This window comes from Strongylocentrotus purpuratus, unplaced genomic scaffold (assembly GCF_000002235.5).
Source record: "Strongylocentrotus purpuratus isolate Spur 01 unplaced genomic scaffold, Spur_5.0 spur5_scaffold_11, whole genome shotgun sequence".
In the NCBI taxonomy this organism is placed as follows: domain Eukaryota; kingdom Metazoa; phylum Echinodermata; class Echinoidea; order Camarodonta; family Strongylocentrotidae; genus Strongylocentrotus; species Strongylocentrotus purpuratus.
The window spans coordinates 26,770,895-26,786,253 of record NW_022145596.1 but is presented as its reverse complement, the minus strand read 5'-3'; the positions used below and the strand labels follow the sequence as shown (position 1 = coordinate 26,786,253).

The 15,359-nt window shown below is 37.2% G+C and overlaps 1 long non-coding RNA gene across 1 annotated transcript in view; it reads left to right on the top strand.

Moving 5' to 3' along the window:
• Positions 1 to 1,623: 1,623 nt before the first annotated feature.
• The window catches only part of LOC115922315, a 40,806-nt gene continuing 27,070 nt past the window's right edge, over positions 1,624 to 15,359 (top strand). Inside the window, exon 1 of the long non-coding RNA XR_004063421.1 lies at positions 1,624 to 1,858. This is a non-coding gene — a long non-coding RNA (uncharacterized LOC115922315). The remainder of the gene's footprint in view (positions 1,859 to 15,359) is intronic.

Here is a 15,359-nt window from a genome sequence, read left to right as displayed (position 1 = left end):
CTTATGAGAATGAAAAGGGGGCACTAATAATAAAGGGAAATGTATTTTGTTGAAAGGAAAGGAGCACCGATCAGATTTTGATAGGGCATTTATTGGAGGTGAAAGGGGGCTTTTATGAAAAGCGGAAATTATGAAGGAAAAAGAGCCTTTATTAGGAAGGAAAAGGGGCACGTGTCAAAATAAAAGGGGGTGTTATTAGAGATGAAAAGAGCACTTATCAGGAGGAAAGGGGGCACTTGTCAAAATAAAACGATTGTCTCTCAGAATTGAATAGGGTCATTTACCAGACATGAAAAGGAGCACTAGAAGGAGAATGAAAAAGGACTATTTTCATAGGTGAAAAGGGGCATTTATGAAAAGGCGAAGGGCTCTTTGTTAAATGGGGGCACTTATCATAAGGAAAAGGGGCACTTATTAGAAAGAAAAGAGGGCACATGTCAAAGTAAAAGGGGCACCTCTAAGATTTGAATAGGGTAATTGTCAGAGGTGAAGGAGGCGCTAAACAAAAGTGAAAAGGGGCGCTTCCCGTATCCGAAAAGAGGCACTAACTAGAGATTAAAAAGGGCAATTATGAGAATGGAAAATGGACACTTATTGCAAAGGAAACTGGGAACTTGTCTGGAAAGAGAGGTACGTGTCAAAATAAAAGGGGCATATATCAAAGATGGAAGGAGAGGGGGCACTTTTAAAAAAATTAACAGGGACACATATCAAAGTAATAGGGGCACTTTTTATGTAAAAAGGGGCGCTTCTTACAATGTTAAAGGGGCACTTTTCCCATGGAAAAAGGGGCACTTTTTGGGTACTTGAAAAAGTGGGAGGTGGGCACTGTGCCCCCCTGCCCCCCGGGTCCGCCGCCTCTGTGTATAACAATTTACTTGAATGGATTGGAAATTCGGTTTCAGGAGCGCCTCTGTACGATGTGTCTCAATTTAGTGTTTCTGTGTTTCTGAGTGGTCTAGGCACCGTGCGTTACAAAATGAAAAGATCAATGCGCACGGACGCCGAGTAGCCGAGAAGCCTGTTTCACAAATCGGGCAAAGCTAGTTTCCATGCAATCGAAACCGGGCTGACCAGATTAAACTTTAAAAAAAGCAGAAACACGAAGTTGCAAACCATCCAAAGACTCCTAATAAATTGCGTTACTTATTAATTAATTATTTCATTACAAATCTTTATTCTCAGTTTTCTTATGAAGACTATAACTGATTTTCTTATAAAATTGAAGATATTTATGGCGTATAGACCTATATTCAATACTGAATGAACGCCACAAAACATTTACCAACAACAACAACAACCCCTAGGCTAACTATGGCTGGGTTACGCCCACTGATCTTTTTCCGTAGAGATCAGTGGGTTACGCTCATAGAGATATATACTGTGTTATTAACATAGAGATATATACTAGGTTATTAAGTATATATCTCTATGGTTACGCTTTTCCATCCATATCCCTCCGCGCGTGAGTCTTGAGGAGAACGTGATTCAAAATTCGCGCACGTTTACTTGACGTGGCTTGGAGGGATGGATAGACCAATTAGGGCGGTGGATGCCCTGCTCATCCAAATTCTCCGGAGGGGGGGGGGGGGGGGGGGGGGGGGGGGGGGGGGGGGGAAAGGGAATTACCCAATTCGCTCACGTGTTGTAGCGTACCGTTGTTACATTACGTACGAGAGTCAGGACTTTGTCGGAAACAGCGGACGAAATGTGAGTGAACAGATACGATCTCTTTCGACTTGTATCTTCATTGAAGCAGGTCATAAGATTTCTTTGCTCCTGCAAGATTCGCAATTCTGAAATCCAAAGCTATTTTCAACTTCAGCGTACTTCAAGGGAGCTTTTCATCGGTCGTAAGGTAGGAAACCTTTTGCTTGTGTTTTAGACCTAGGCCTAATCATGATATCTATTGGATGAGAAGAATGACATTGTTATCTTTCATATAGGCCTAGATTCTAGACCGAAAGCTTCAGTCTCTGATATCGACGGTGGTTCCGCTGAGATTGCATCTGGCTCCACTGACCGCCTCTATACATAGACTGAAGTACGGCCTATGCCGTACTAGTGGAACAAATGGTTCGGTTCGGCATAACTCCGGGAAGCTCCAACACGCCTGCGGCGCCGGTGTTGGAGCTTCCCGGAGTTAGGTTACCATCTGTATTACTATTGGGGAATGTCAACAAATGTCAGTTTTATTAAAGAAATGACCCAAATCAGATGGTTATTTCTGTCTATCTTTCATAGATCTAGATCTACTAAACTTTCTATGATTATGTTTTCGGCAGTTTGTTTTGCTGCACACATACGAGCATCACTACCTGGCTGTGTAAAAGCTGTGCTTTTGATTCTCAACATTTCAAACATGAAACACCACTGCATGGCGCTGGCACTGTATAAAACTTTAGTGACAATTGATGACACCTAAATAGCAGTAAAATACATTTTTTTAAAACTTACTGATGTTAAAAAGGAAAATTAAAAAATTCAAATTGTAAGTCTAGAGTCTAGATCTATAGGGATTGATATCGTTATAACCGATACCGATATGATCGGGAGACTAGAAAATGGACTGTTGTCTGTATGATTCTGATTGTTGTTTCTAAGGCCGTTGTCGCCTTATTAAAGGTGTTTTAACCCACTCCAGCAAAGCATAGAGAGTCATAGACCGAAAGCTTCAGTCTCTGATATCGACGGTGGTTCCGCTGAGATTGCATCTGGCTCCACTGACCGCCTCTATAGATCTACATAGACTGAAGTACGGCCTATGAATGAGATATGCAACAAGATTTTCACTCTTTACATCCTCATAAATGCACTTTTGCTGCAATATTACAGTAGGCTTATAAAAATATAAAAATTAACAAACAAATATGGCTTTGACTTACGATAGCTTGCTCATTTAGATCCTAAAATTAATGATTAATCCGAGAAAGTTTCGTAGTCGACATGATTCGTTGTCATCCATCCTGGTTTAAATTAATGAATATTCATTTTTTTCTTTTCGAACGTCCAATAGCTACGTACGAGTTAACCAAGTGATATATGAATATTCATAAACCCAATACCAAACGAGTGCTCTGATTGGCCATTCGCTATGTTTTGGTAGGTTGACCCGGAAATATATCGGCCGGGTGATGTCATAAATTACTAGTTTGAATGGATGAACGGTACATTTCACGTTTCGGAGAAAAAAATTGGATAAATCATATAAGTAAGTCAATAAATTTCGCATTTGTATAATAGGTCAATCATTATTATTTAGTGTAAATAGGAGTACAATAGACTCTACATAGACCTAATTTACATCTGCTTTATAAATCAGAAAATTAGATCTAAATAGTGAAAATCGGGGGAGAAAGCTCAAATTCCATAAGTGGCAGCTGGATTGGCCAGATTACCTCCTCGGTGCGAGACCTCTGGCAGAGCTGCCAACTAGTACGGATTTCCCGTAATTGGTACGGAAATTAACGACCATTACGGAATGTTGTCTCAAATTACGGATTTAAAAAAAAAAAAAAAAAAAAGATTTTTTTTTTTTTTTTTTTTTTTTTTTAATGAATTAAATATGATTTATCGTAGCGAGTGCTGTGAATAGGAGCCATTTTTCATGATAAACTGTGTTGTGATGACCTGAAATTCAATACTTAACATCTTTGTGTGAGTAAAATCACCAAAAATTTCAGATAATCATGCGTCCGCGCAGTGTTGGCGTGTCGTTTTTTTAGATTCATAGCGCCGCATAAGAAATTACTGATTTATACCCCAAATTACTGATTTTGAGCCTTGTGATTACTGATTTTCTGTTCTGGAGGTTGGCAGCTCTGCTCTGGGTTACCGTCTGTATATGGGGAATGTCAACAAATGTCAGTTTTATTAAAGAAATGACCCATATCAGACGGTTATTTCTGTCTAAGAGAGTCAATGCTAAAGCGTATTGACCTCTAGCACTGCATACATGGTGTGAGGCAGGGACCTAGAAGTCTATACACAAATACACACACCACACAATATCACATAGACTCTACACAATCGTGTCGATGCAGCTGTAAGCAAAGTTTGACACTAGACTTACAATTTGAATTTTTAAATTATTCTTTTTAACATTAGTAAGTTGAAATAAATGTATTTTACTGCTATTTAGGTTTCATCAATTGTCACTAAAGTACTGATTTTGAGTGAAATCAGTTGAGTTTTGTACAGTGGTGTTTAAAATGTTGAGAATCAAAAGCACAGCTTTTACTACACAGCCAGGATAGTGATGCTCCTATGTGTGTTTTAACCCAATTCCTGTCTGTACCTAGTGAATCCCCTTATAGTGTAATGGGTCTAATAATACCTTCCTCACAGCAAGCATGCAGTGGTTTTGCTGCACGTTTCATAAGAGCCGTGTTTAGTGCCATTCTGAACCCTGATCCTGCATTCAGGATGAGAAAAAAGGTATCTAGATTTAGGATGATTGGTTAACATGTGAATTTGCTTTTGGTGAAATTTCAGCAAAATTTATGGATGAGAAATGGGGCCAGTCACCACGAAATGAGTCCAGTGTCGCATTAGGCTCAATCGTAGTAATAGCGATGTATAGTGTGTATGTACTGAAAATTGACCCACCTACCGCATTTAAGATTTTTCCAAAAATCGACTTTTTAATGTCTTGTAGTTTATGTCCCCAGAGCTTAGGTCACAAAAATATCTCCTAACATTTTTTGGCAAATAATATAGGCTATGTTACGCATCATTAACTTTACACCTAATCTCAAAACTGGGTAATCCCATTGTTTATAAAGTCCAATTAGGTTTTTGTTCATATTTCTGGATATAATTTATCAATTTTAATGTGTGACCCCTTAATTTAAAGCTTACTTAATGTAGATTCATATAATACTTAAAAACAGGAATAAAATTTTTGACCAACTGGACTCATTTCGTGGTGACAGGCCCCAAATATGTTTTTGGGGAGAAGGAATGTGAAAATGTAATGCAAAAATGACGGGCCGATTAGCGGTTTTTGCATACTTACATACATTTTTTGGCGATTTTTATTTTGAAATAGAATCTTTCGGTCACATTTGAGATCACAACTTTTGTTTTAAAAACAAAGCAATTAAATACATGATTTCTGGGCGTTTAAAATTGGCATAACTGTCTTATTACTGGGGCTATTAGGATGAATGAGGCACCAAATAAAAGGTCTTATCAAGCTCTGGTGGCATGCAAGAGCTTGAATTTTGAGATTCTATTTTTTTGTAACATCCCTACTTAGTTGGACTGAGTTAAGATAGTATCTTGAAATGTCTCGTCATCCGAGAAAGCCTCTTTTTAGCGTTGAAGATGCTCGAGAAGCGATCCTTGACTCGGACTCAGAAAATGAATATGATAAAATGGTCTGGTTCTACGTTATAGTATAGTATTAATGACTGCTTTGAGAGAAATAGTTGTTTTATTACGCTCAAGGGAAGGTTAGAATTGTGCTATTCCCCGAGGCTTGCCGAGGGGAATAGCCCAATTCTAACCTTCCCGAGAGCGTATGAAAACAACTATTTCTCGAATATTAAAGCAGTCATTAATACTTTTATATGCCAAAAAAAAAAAAAACTGAAAAATTAAAAATATTTATCAATTTTGTCGAAGACGGGATTCGAACTCTTGCGTACAACAAAAGGTGTACCGAAAACCAACGCTTAGACCACTCGGCTATGGCCCGCCGTTAACATGCTAGGCAATTTTCTCCAATATATACATTAAAATGGATTGAAACCGGCTTCGCGTGTGATGAATGCTTCGCAAAAGCTCCATATACGGACTCTTCTTTTACTTTTGCAATGCATATTGGCACGAACTTAGATCAAGATCTATCGGCAGATGTTGTTTTTTGTTTTTGGAAGTTTATTTTCGTCTTCATGTCAACAATGCAAGATAAAATTGTCGGTAAGATCGATCGAGATTCAATTGTATTGAAATTACCGACCAATCCTTCGCACACATACGGCATCCTCCATCGCTCAAACCATTTTTTAACATGTAAACCTATGGGGTAACCATGGACGCTGACCAACTTTTTTTAATAACCATGGTTATTAAAAATATTGAAATGTTTTATGCATGGTTACCGAGAATTTTACAGGAACAGTTGAAGTTTATGAATGCAATTCGACCAATCAGATGGCTGGATTTCTTAAGTGAGGTATATAATTATGATTATGATGAAGAACAACTTATTTTTATGCCTCCGCCACCGAAGGTGGTGCCGGAGGCATCATGTTTTCGGGTTGTCCGTCCGTACGTCCGTCCCGTTTGACCGTTATCACAATATCTCAAGAACCATTTAAGATTTAAACTTAAGACTCAGGAATAGTATTTATCACCATAGGAAGACGATCTGATTAGATTTTGGAGTACGTAGGTCAAAGGTCACAGGTCACAGAGGTCAACTTATGAAATTCCTTGTATTGAGTTTGTTAGCGCGATATCTCAAGAACCATTTGAGATTTAAACTTCAAACTTAAGGATAGTATGTATCACCATAGGAAGACGATCTGATTAGATTTTGGAGCACGTATGTCAAAGGTCAAGGGTCACAGAGGTCAACTTATGAAATTCCATACATTGAGATTGTTATCATGATATCTCAAGAACCACTGGAGATTTAAACTTCAAACTTAGTGATAGTGTGTATCACTATAGGAAAACAATCTGATTACATTTTGGAGCACGTAGGTCAAAGGTCAAGGGTCATAGAGGTCAACTTATGAAATTCCATACATTGAGATTGTTATCATGATATCTCAAGAACCACTGGAGATGTAAAAACTTCAAACTTAAGGATAGTATGTATCACCATAGGAAGACGATCTGAGTAGATTTTGGAGCACGTAGTTCAAAGGTCAAGGGTCACAGAGGTCAACTTATGAAATTCCATACATTGAGATTGTTATCATAATATCTCAAGAACCACTGGAGATTTAAACTTCAAACTTAATGATAGTGTGTATCACCATAGGAAGACAATCTGATTAGATTTTGGAGCACGTAGGTCAAAGGTCAAGGGTCACAGAGGTCAACTTATGAAATTCCATACATTGAGATCGTTATCGCGATATCTCAAGAACCACTGGAGAATTTTCACTTCAAACTTAATGATAGTATGTATCACCATATAATAATATCTCAAGAACCACTGGAGATTTAAACTTCAAACTTAATGATAGTACATGTATGTATCACCATAGGAAGACAATCTGATTAGATTTTGGAGCACGTAGGTCACAGGTTAAGGGTCACAGAGGTCAACTTATGAAATTCCATACATTGAGATCGTTATCGCGATATCTCAAGAACCACTGGAGAATTTTCACTTCAAACTTAATGATAGTATGTATCACCATAGGAAGACTATCTGTTTAGATTTTGGAGCACGTAGGTCAAGGGTCACAGAGGTCAACTTGTGAAATTCCATGTCTTCAGCTCGTTATCGCGATATCTCGAGAACCATTTGAGATTTTAAACTTCAAACTTAAGGATAGTATATATATCACCATAGGAAAACTATCAGATTAGATTTTGGAGTACATGTATGTCAAAGGTCATAGAGGTCAACTTGAAAAATTCAGACTACATGTATAGGACTTGTCATGATCTGTCAAGAACCACTTGAAATATGTTCCGTTACTTAACCCGTACTTAACTGGGCTTTTTTGAGCACCTCCCTGACTGGGGAGGGGGAGGGGCCGATTGCCTCGAAATTTGGCACGCTTCTTGAGAAATTGCGCAAAGGAAGAGACCTCACTATTATTTTGCTGAAAATTGCTTATTTTATCAATTATGCTAATTTATGCAATTGCATAAAGGAAGAGACCTCACTATAATTTTGCTGAAAATTACTTATTTTATCAATTATGCTAATTTATGCAAATCAAATTCATGAATAATGATTTTTATTAACAATTACATAAATAAAGCTTTTACAGAGTTGATTTTGTAGCAAAAAGTTTCTAAAAAGCCTATCGGGCATTATCACATAAAAAAATTGTCCATGTCTATTTCAATTCTTATGTATTTCATTGTTTTATGAACTTCTGATACTTGAGGTTGTTACGTATCAATATTTTGCTTGAATAAATGATAACTAAACTCTAAAGAGTAAAATTATGCTGATTTATAGACCAAACTAGAAACTTCACTTTGCCATTCATTTTGTACACAAAATGACAAATTTCTCAATTTTCGGCTTGACCTTAGGTCACAATAGGTCAAGTAACTCTCTAGTTTAAATTGCTCTATGGCGGAGGCATCATTTTCGACTGCGCGCAGTCAAAATTCCATCTAGTTTTTTTAGTACGTTGGAGCGCGATCTCATTAGAACTCTTGAAGAACAGTAACGGCAACTGCAAAAACAACAAGACCCCCTACCCCCCCACCCCTACAAAAAAAAAAAACAAGGGTCTTTCATGTAGTACATACAAGGATCAGTTCATTGTCATTTAGTTATACCCTTACCTTACTTCCGCTCTTAAATTGGTGGAGTTGATAACCATGACAACGACCTGTACCCTCCGCAACGTTCATTGTTCCTCTTACCGTCTTACGTAACTTGGCTGTAGGATCATGGGCCAAAGACAAAGACGCTCTTTTCACATATTCTATGTAGGGCCCAAATACTTGCAGACATTTCTGTGTTATTTTTATTTGTGTGTATTTTGTCAATAATTACAAACTATAAGCGTCAACATTTGCCAATACTTAAAACTATCACGTGTCCCCTATTATCTGCCGCTCTAAAATCCTATTGTTGTAATATATATTTGTATTTGTACTTTTTCATTAGGTGATACGTACAAAGTCTACGTATCACCTATTGATATCGTCAAGATTTTCTTTTTTTTAAATTTCTTTATTATTCTTCCTCGAATTTGTTCGCAGGATATCTCAAAACTGAATAAAGCCATTATCATAAAACTTGACACGATGATAGATCTTAGTCTAACTTAGAACTGCGTGACTTTTCAAAGAGTCAAAATGATCGTGATGTCATCCAGGCGCCATTTTGTGAAAATCAACTTATGATCATATCTTCTTAACGGAAAGGTATTTCTCATTCATAATTATCATGATTAAGATTAATATCCGTCCGGTCAATTTCAGGTCAATAAACGTGCGTGTTCGTCCGTGCGTTTACGCGCGCGCAAAAATTTAAAATGCTCTAAATCGTCCCAAATTTTTTTTGCATACGTTTCAGGCCATATGGAGCATTTGACAAAAAATCACGCTCACGCGCATGCGCGCGCGTTTTTTTGCGCGTACTAACATTTTGCAACATAGAATCGCCGATTTTTCTATATCATTATATTTGGCACATTTTTCCAAGCATTATAATAACTTGTTCATTTTTATGCCTCCGCCACCGAAGGTGGTGCCGGAGGCATCATGTTTTCGGGTTGTCCGTCCGTACGTCCGTACGTCCGTCCGTACGTCCGTCCGTCCGTACGTCCGTCCGTCCGTCCCGTTTGACCGTTATCACAATATCTCAAGAACCATTTAAGATTTAAACTTAAGACTCGGGAATAGTATTTATCACCATAGGAAGACGATCTGATTAGATTTTGGAGTACGTAGGTCAAAGGTCACAGGTCACAGAGGTCAACTTATGAAATTCCTTGTATTGAGTTTGTTAGCGCGATATCTCAAGAACCATTTGAGATTTAAACTTCAAACTTAAGGATAGTATGTATCACCATAGGAAGACGATCTGATTAGATTTTGGAGCACGTATGTCAAAGGTCAAGGGTCACAGAGGTCAACTTATGAAATTCCATACATTGAGATTGTTATCATGATATCTCAAGAACCACTGGAGATTTAAACTTCGAACTTAGTGATAGTGTGTATCACTATAGGAAAACAATCTGATTACATTTTGGGTCACGAGGTCAAAGGTCAAAGGTCACAGGGCTCATTATGTATGCAAAAACAGCTTGTGATCGCGTTATCTGAACAACCGATTGATGGATTCCTGCCAAACTTTGTCTGAACAACCGATTGATGGATTCCTGCCAAACTTTGGTCATGTATGTATCTTGCAGAGCTGATGAACTGATTAGATTTTGGGGTCACGAGGTCAAAGGTCAAAGGTCACAGGGCTCATTATGTATGCAAAAACAGCTTGTGATCGCGTTATCTGAAGAACCGATTGATGGATTCCTGCCAAACTTTGGTCATGTATGTATCTTGCAAATACCAATGAACTGATTAGATTTTGGGGTCACGAGGTCAAAGGTCACAGCGCACATTGTGTATGCAAAAACAGCTCGTGATCGCCTTATCTCAAGAACCGATTGATGGATTCCTGCCAAACTTAGGTCATGTATGTTACTTGCAGAGCTGATGAACTGATTAGATTTTGGGGTCATGAGGTAAAGGTCAAGGTCATGCGGCTCATTATGTATGCAAAAATAGCTTGTGATCGTATTATCATTAGAACAGATTGATGGATTCCTGCCAAACTTAGATCATTTATGTATCTTGCAGAGCCAATGAATGGTTCATAAGATCAAAGGTCATGGGCTCATTATGTATGCAAAAATAGCTTGTGGACGCATTCTCATTAGAACTGACAGATGGATTACTATTTAACTCAGGAAATCTTGCAGAGCCAATGAACTGAGTAGATTTTAGGGTCATGAGGTCAAAGATCAAAGGGTCATATATGTATATGAGAAATTGCTTGTAATCACGATATTCTGAGAACATGTTAATGGATTACAATTGAACTTGAATTTGAAAAATTTCTTCCGTTTCGGTTTGTAAAATTGCTCTATGACGGAGGCATCATTTTCGACTGCGCGCAGTCGAATTCCATCTAGTTTAATAACGCAATGAGCGTCCGTCAAAGTTGACAGCGCGCGCGGACCTGCGTTATCTTTATCCACAATACATGAGCAAAAACATGCCTATACAAAATTCTTTGTAACTGTTCAGAATAGATAGGAACTCCCAATATTTTTTCATATTTAGATAGATTATGAGTTTGAGATATGATTTCATGTCTCATTTGACCCTCAATTAACTCATAACGTCATCATAATGGCCTCCAAATTCAAAATTTCAATTTGCATATTATGACGTCAGCATATTTTTGGAGAATTGATTGTATCTCTGTAAATATTGATCAATTTTCTTTCAAATTTTGATATGTTCTAGCTGAGACAATTCTCTACAAATAAAGTATCCACAATTTTTCATTTTGACAAAGGCATCATGGCGTATTTTGGCGATTAAAGGAGGCATGTCAATTGTTCACATTTTGCATGTATTCTCTATGGGACATGACCTTTTCTCAAAACTGGATTCTACACTCCTGTCTTTCGCGAGCAAAATCTCTGTTGTTTTAGCTTAGTTTTCGCTGAGCTTCAAATATGTTGTAGCTGAGACAATAAGCTATCATGTGCCTTTTATTTTCGATCAGATGCTGGGATTATGCTCATATTTCACTTGCAAAGTAGGATTTGAGAATTCCATTTCCCATTTACGTGTATAATCGCTATGGGAAATGTTGTGGTATATCGGTAACGCACTTGACTTCCATCTTCGAGATCCATGGTTCGAGTCCGAGTGTCTCCAACAATATTTGTCTTCACTTTTGTTTTCTTTTTGACCTTTCACTGTACCATCTCCTTTGATTATTAAAACATGTACAGTCGCAAATAATGCAATAAACAACCCTATTTACTTTATTATTACCCTTTTTTCACTTAATCCATTACTTTTTGCGTTTAATCCCTATGGGAGATGACTTTTTCTCAAATCTGGATTCTACATTCCTGTGTTTTGAGCAATATCGCTGATATTTCTGCTTGGATTTTGTTGGATTTTGTTGATTTTTGAGTATGTTGTAGCTGAGACAAGTTTCCACAAGATTCATGTAGACTATGTAACATTATCATGACGTTATCATAGTCAAACATTCAATCATAGGTGACATGTCAATTATCATATATAACAATCCTCAATCGAATACCTTAAGGGGGCGCTCTACCACTTTTAATCATGGTCATCTGGAAGGCATTGTTCTCAATTGCATCTCTCTCTCTCTCCTCCCTCTTGCTCTGTTTTCCTTCTCCCCTCATGTACTGCCCCTCTCCTTTTTTGGTCTGTCTCTGCATCTATCTATCTCTCTCTTCTCTTTCACCATCTCTCTCTCTCTTGCCTTGCCTCCCTATTATTCTCTTGGTCTGTCTCCCTCTGCCCTACAGTTGAAACTTCACTCATGGATAGACCATAATGGGAGTAGTAAACGAAAGATTAAACTCGTGAAAATGCGTTCTTCAAAATGTTACACATGAGCATACGTATCACCTAATTCGTCAAAATGACGAATTAAAGTCTAGTTCATACTTGTTCTTGTCTCCCTCTTCATGATTCCTTCTGTATATGTAGGATATTTATGCTATTTATACGTTTGTAAATAAAAGAGAAAGTTTCATTCTTCCTCTTATAACGTTGTCCGCCTTTTTCTAGATAACTCTTTTGTGCTAAAGTATAATGTCCGATGTATAACATTTCCGTCCATGACATGTAATAAATGTTTCATTTTATTTTGATGCAACAGATATTTACATTCAAAGTTTTTTTTTTACTTTTTATAAATATTGGACAGTAATATTCTTCTCATTTCGACATTATCAGCCACTCGTTCTTTATTTCATTCCCTATACTAAATTAATATAAGATATATGTGATGGGGGGGGGGGTAGAAAGTTGGACGAAGCCTGTGGACGGTATTTTTGTCTCGCCTGCGTAGCAAAAAGCGAGACAAAGGCGCCGCTTTTCCGGTGACGGCGACGGCGACGGCGTCAACATCAAAAACTTAACCTAAGGTTAAGTTTTTGAATTTTTGATAAAATTTTTTTTAAAGTATAAGTTCTTAGTCAATGAAACTTTGACTATAGGGTAATCAAGTATCCCCAATCATGTGAGTAGAATTTCAGATCACAAAGTCAAGGTCAAAGGTCATTTCAGGTCAACGGACTTGGACTATGTTGTAGCATCATCATTGAAAACTTAACCTAAGGTTAAGTTTTTGAATTTTTGATATAATTTTGAAAGTATAAGTTCTTAGTCAATGAAACTTGGACTATAGGGTTATCAAGTCTCCCCAATCATGTGAGTAGAATTTCAGGTCACTAAGGTTAGGTCAAAGGTCATTTAAGGTCAACAAACTTAGACTTTGTTGTGGCATCAACATCAAGATTTTCAAAATGCTTCTTCTTCGTTATTTTTCAACCGATTTTGATTCTGATTGTTTCATATGATAGGGCTAGGAGGGGGATTTAAAATTTCTACACAGAATCGTGAAATTCATTATCTATGCTAATTTATGCAAATTTATTCGAAATCACAAAAAAGGCTTCTTCTCCTTCATTTCTTGACCGATTTTGATTTGGTTTGCTTTATATCGTAGAGCTAACTTTGGTACACTAAACATCCACACAGAATTTTGAAATTGTTCTCCATTAATTAATTATGGTAATTTATGCAAAATTTATTCCAAAAATAACAAAAATTGCTCTCCGTACACTAAACATCTACACAAAATTTTGAAATTGTTCTCCATTAATTAATTATGGTAATTTATGCAAAATTTATTCCAAAAATAACAAAAATTGCTTCTTTTCCCTCATTTCTTGACCGATTTTGATTTGGTTTGCCTTATCTGGTAGAGCTAAATTTGGAACACTAAACTTCTACACAGAATTGTGAGATTTTGCTCCATTGATTATTTATGGTACTTTATGCAAATGAAATGAAATTATGTACCTTCCAGGGCATCAAATTTTTATTTTTTGACCAGTTCAAAAGTGTAGTACCACATAAAATTTAGGATATTTGTTGTTGAGAGATGCGGATGAGCGCTACGTCATTGACGTTCTGGTTTATCATATTGAATTGCGTTATGCAGGCGAGACCGCCGAGAGCGTTTCCCTTGTTTGTTTGATTATATCTTTTTGCTAAAGTATAATGTCCAACGTAGGCCTACATGTATATCATCAAGGATATGTTATAATAATTAATCTCAAGGAAGGGATGATGCCGGCATACAAGCAAATGGCGGAATAGACAACATTATAAAAGATGAAGATGGATAACGACATAGACAGAGACAGACGGACAGGGAGAGGAATAGAGAGAGGGGGGGGGGGGGGCGGGAGCTCTAGATAGAAAGTTGGATGTAGTCTGTACTGTATTTATTATTATGGTTTTTTGCTCCCCAACCCCCCCCCCCCCCCCCCCCCCCCCCCCAGCTCCGATTATTTTTCTTTTTTGTTTGTTTTGTTTTGTTTATTTCTTTTGGCTTAAATCTAATTTTTTTCTTTCCACTTTTTTGTTTTGTTTTGTTTATATCTTTTGGCTAAAGTATAATTTCTGACGTATAATAGTACCGTCAATGTAGCATAATAAACATTTTTTTAATCAGTTTGATGCAACAGGGATTTACATTCAATAGTTTTACTTTGCATAATTATTGTATAGTAATGTTCTTCTCATTTCGACATTATCAGCCGCTCGTTCTCTATTTCGTTTCCTATAATAAATATAAGGTATAATGTGTACATCATCAGGGATAATTATGTTATAATAATTAATCTCAAGAAAGAGATGCTGCCAGCGTACAAGCAAATAGAGAAATAGAAAACATTATAAAAAAGATGAAGATGGAAAATGACATTGCCAGATAGACAGAGAGGGAAAGAGAGAGAAAGAGAGAACGAGGGAGAGAGAGAGAGAGAGAGAGGGGGGGGGGGGAGGGGGCGGGAGAGATAGAAAGTTGGACGTAGTCCGTACAGTATTTATTTATATGGTATTTGTCTCTCCGATCACCCCCCCCCCAGCTCCGATTTTGTTTTCCCCTTTAGTTGTCCTTTTTTTAAATATAGATATCTTGTTGCTGAAATATAATGTCCGACGTATAATAGTATTGTCAATATAGCATAATAAACATTTTTTTTGGATGCAACAGAGATTTTCATTCAAAAGTTTTTAATGTTCTCCACATTTAGACATTATCAGCCGCTCGTTTTCTATTTCGCTCTCTATAATAAATATAAGGTATAATAAATGGTGTACATCATCATTATGTTATAATAATTTATCTCAAAGAAGGAATGGTGCCGGCATACAAGCAAATGGCGGAATAGCATTGGCAGATAGACAGACAGACAGACAGACTGACAGAGAAAGCGACCGACCGAGAGATAGAGGGAGAGAGAGACACACACACACACATAAATAGAGAGAAAAAGAATGAGAAACAATCGTTTCTTATAATCATCTATTTGTCTGTAAAATTTATGATTGTTGTCTTTGAA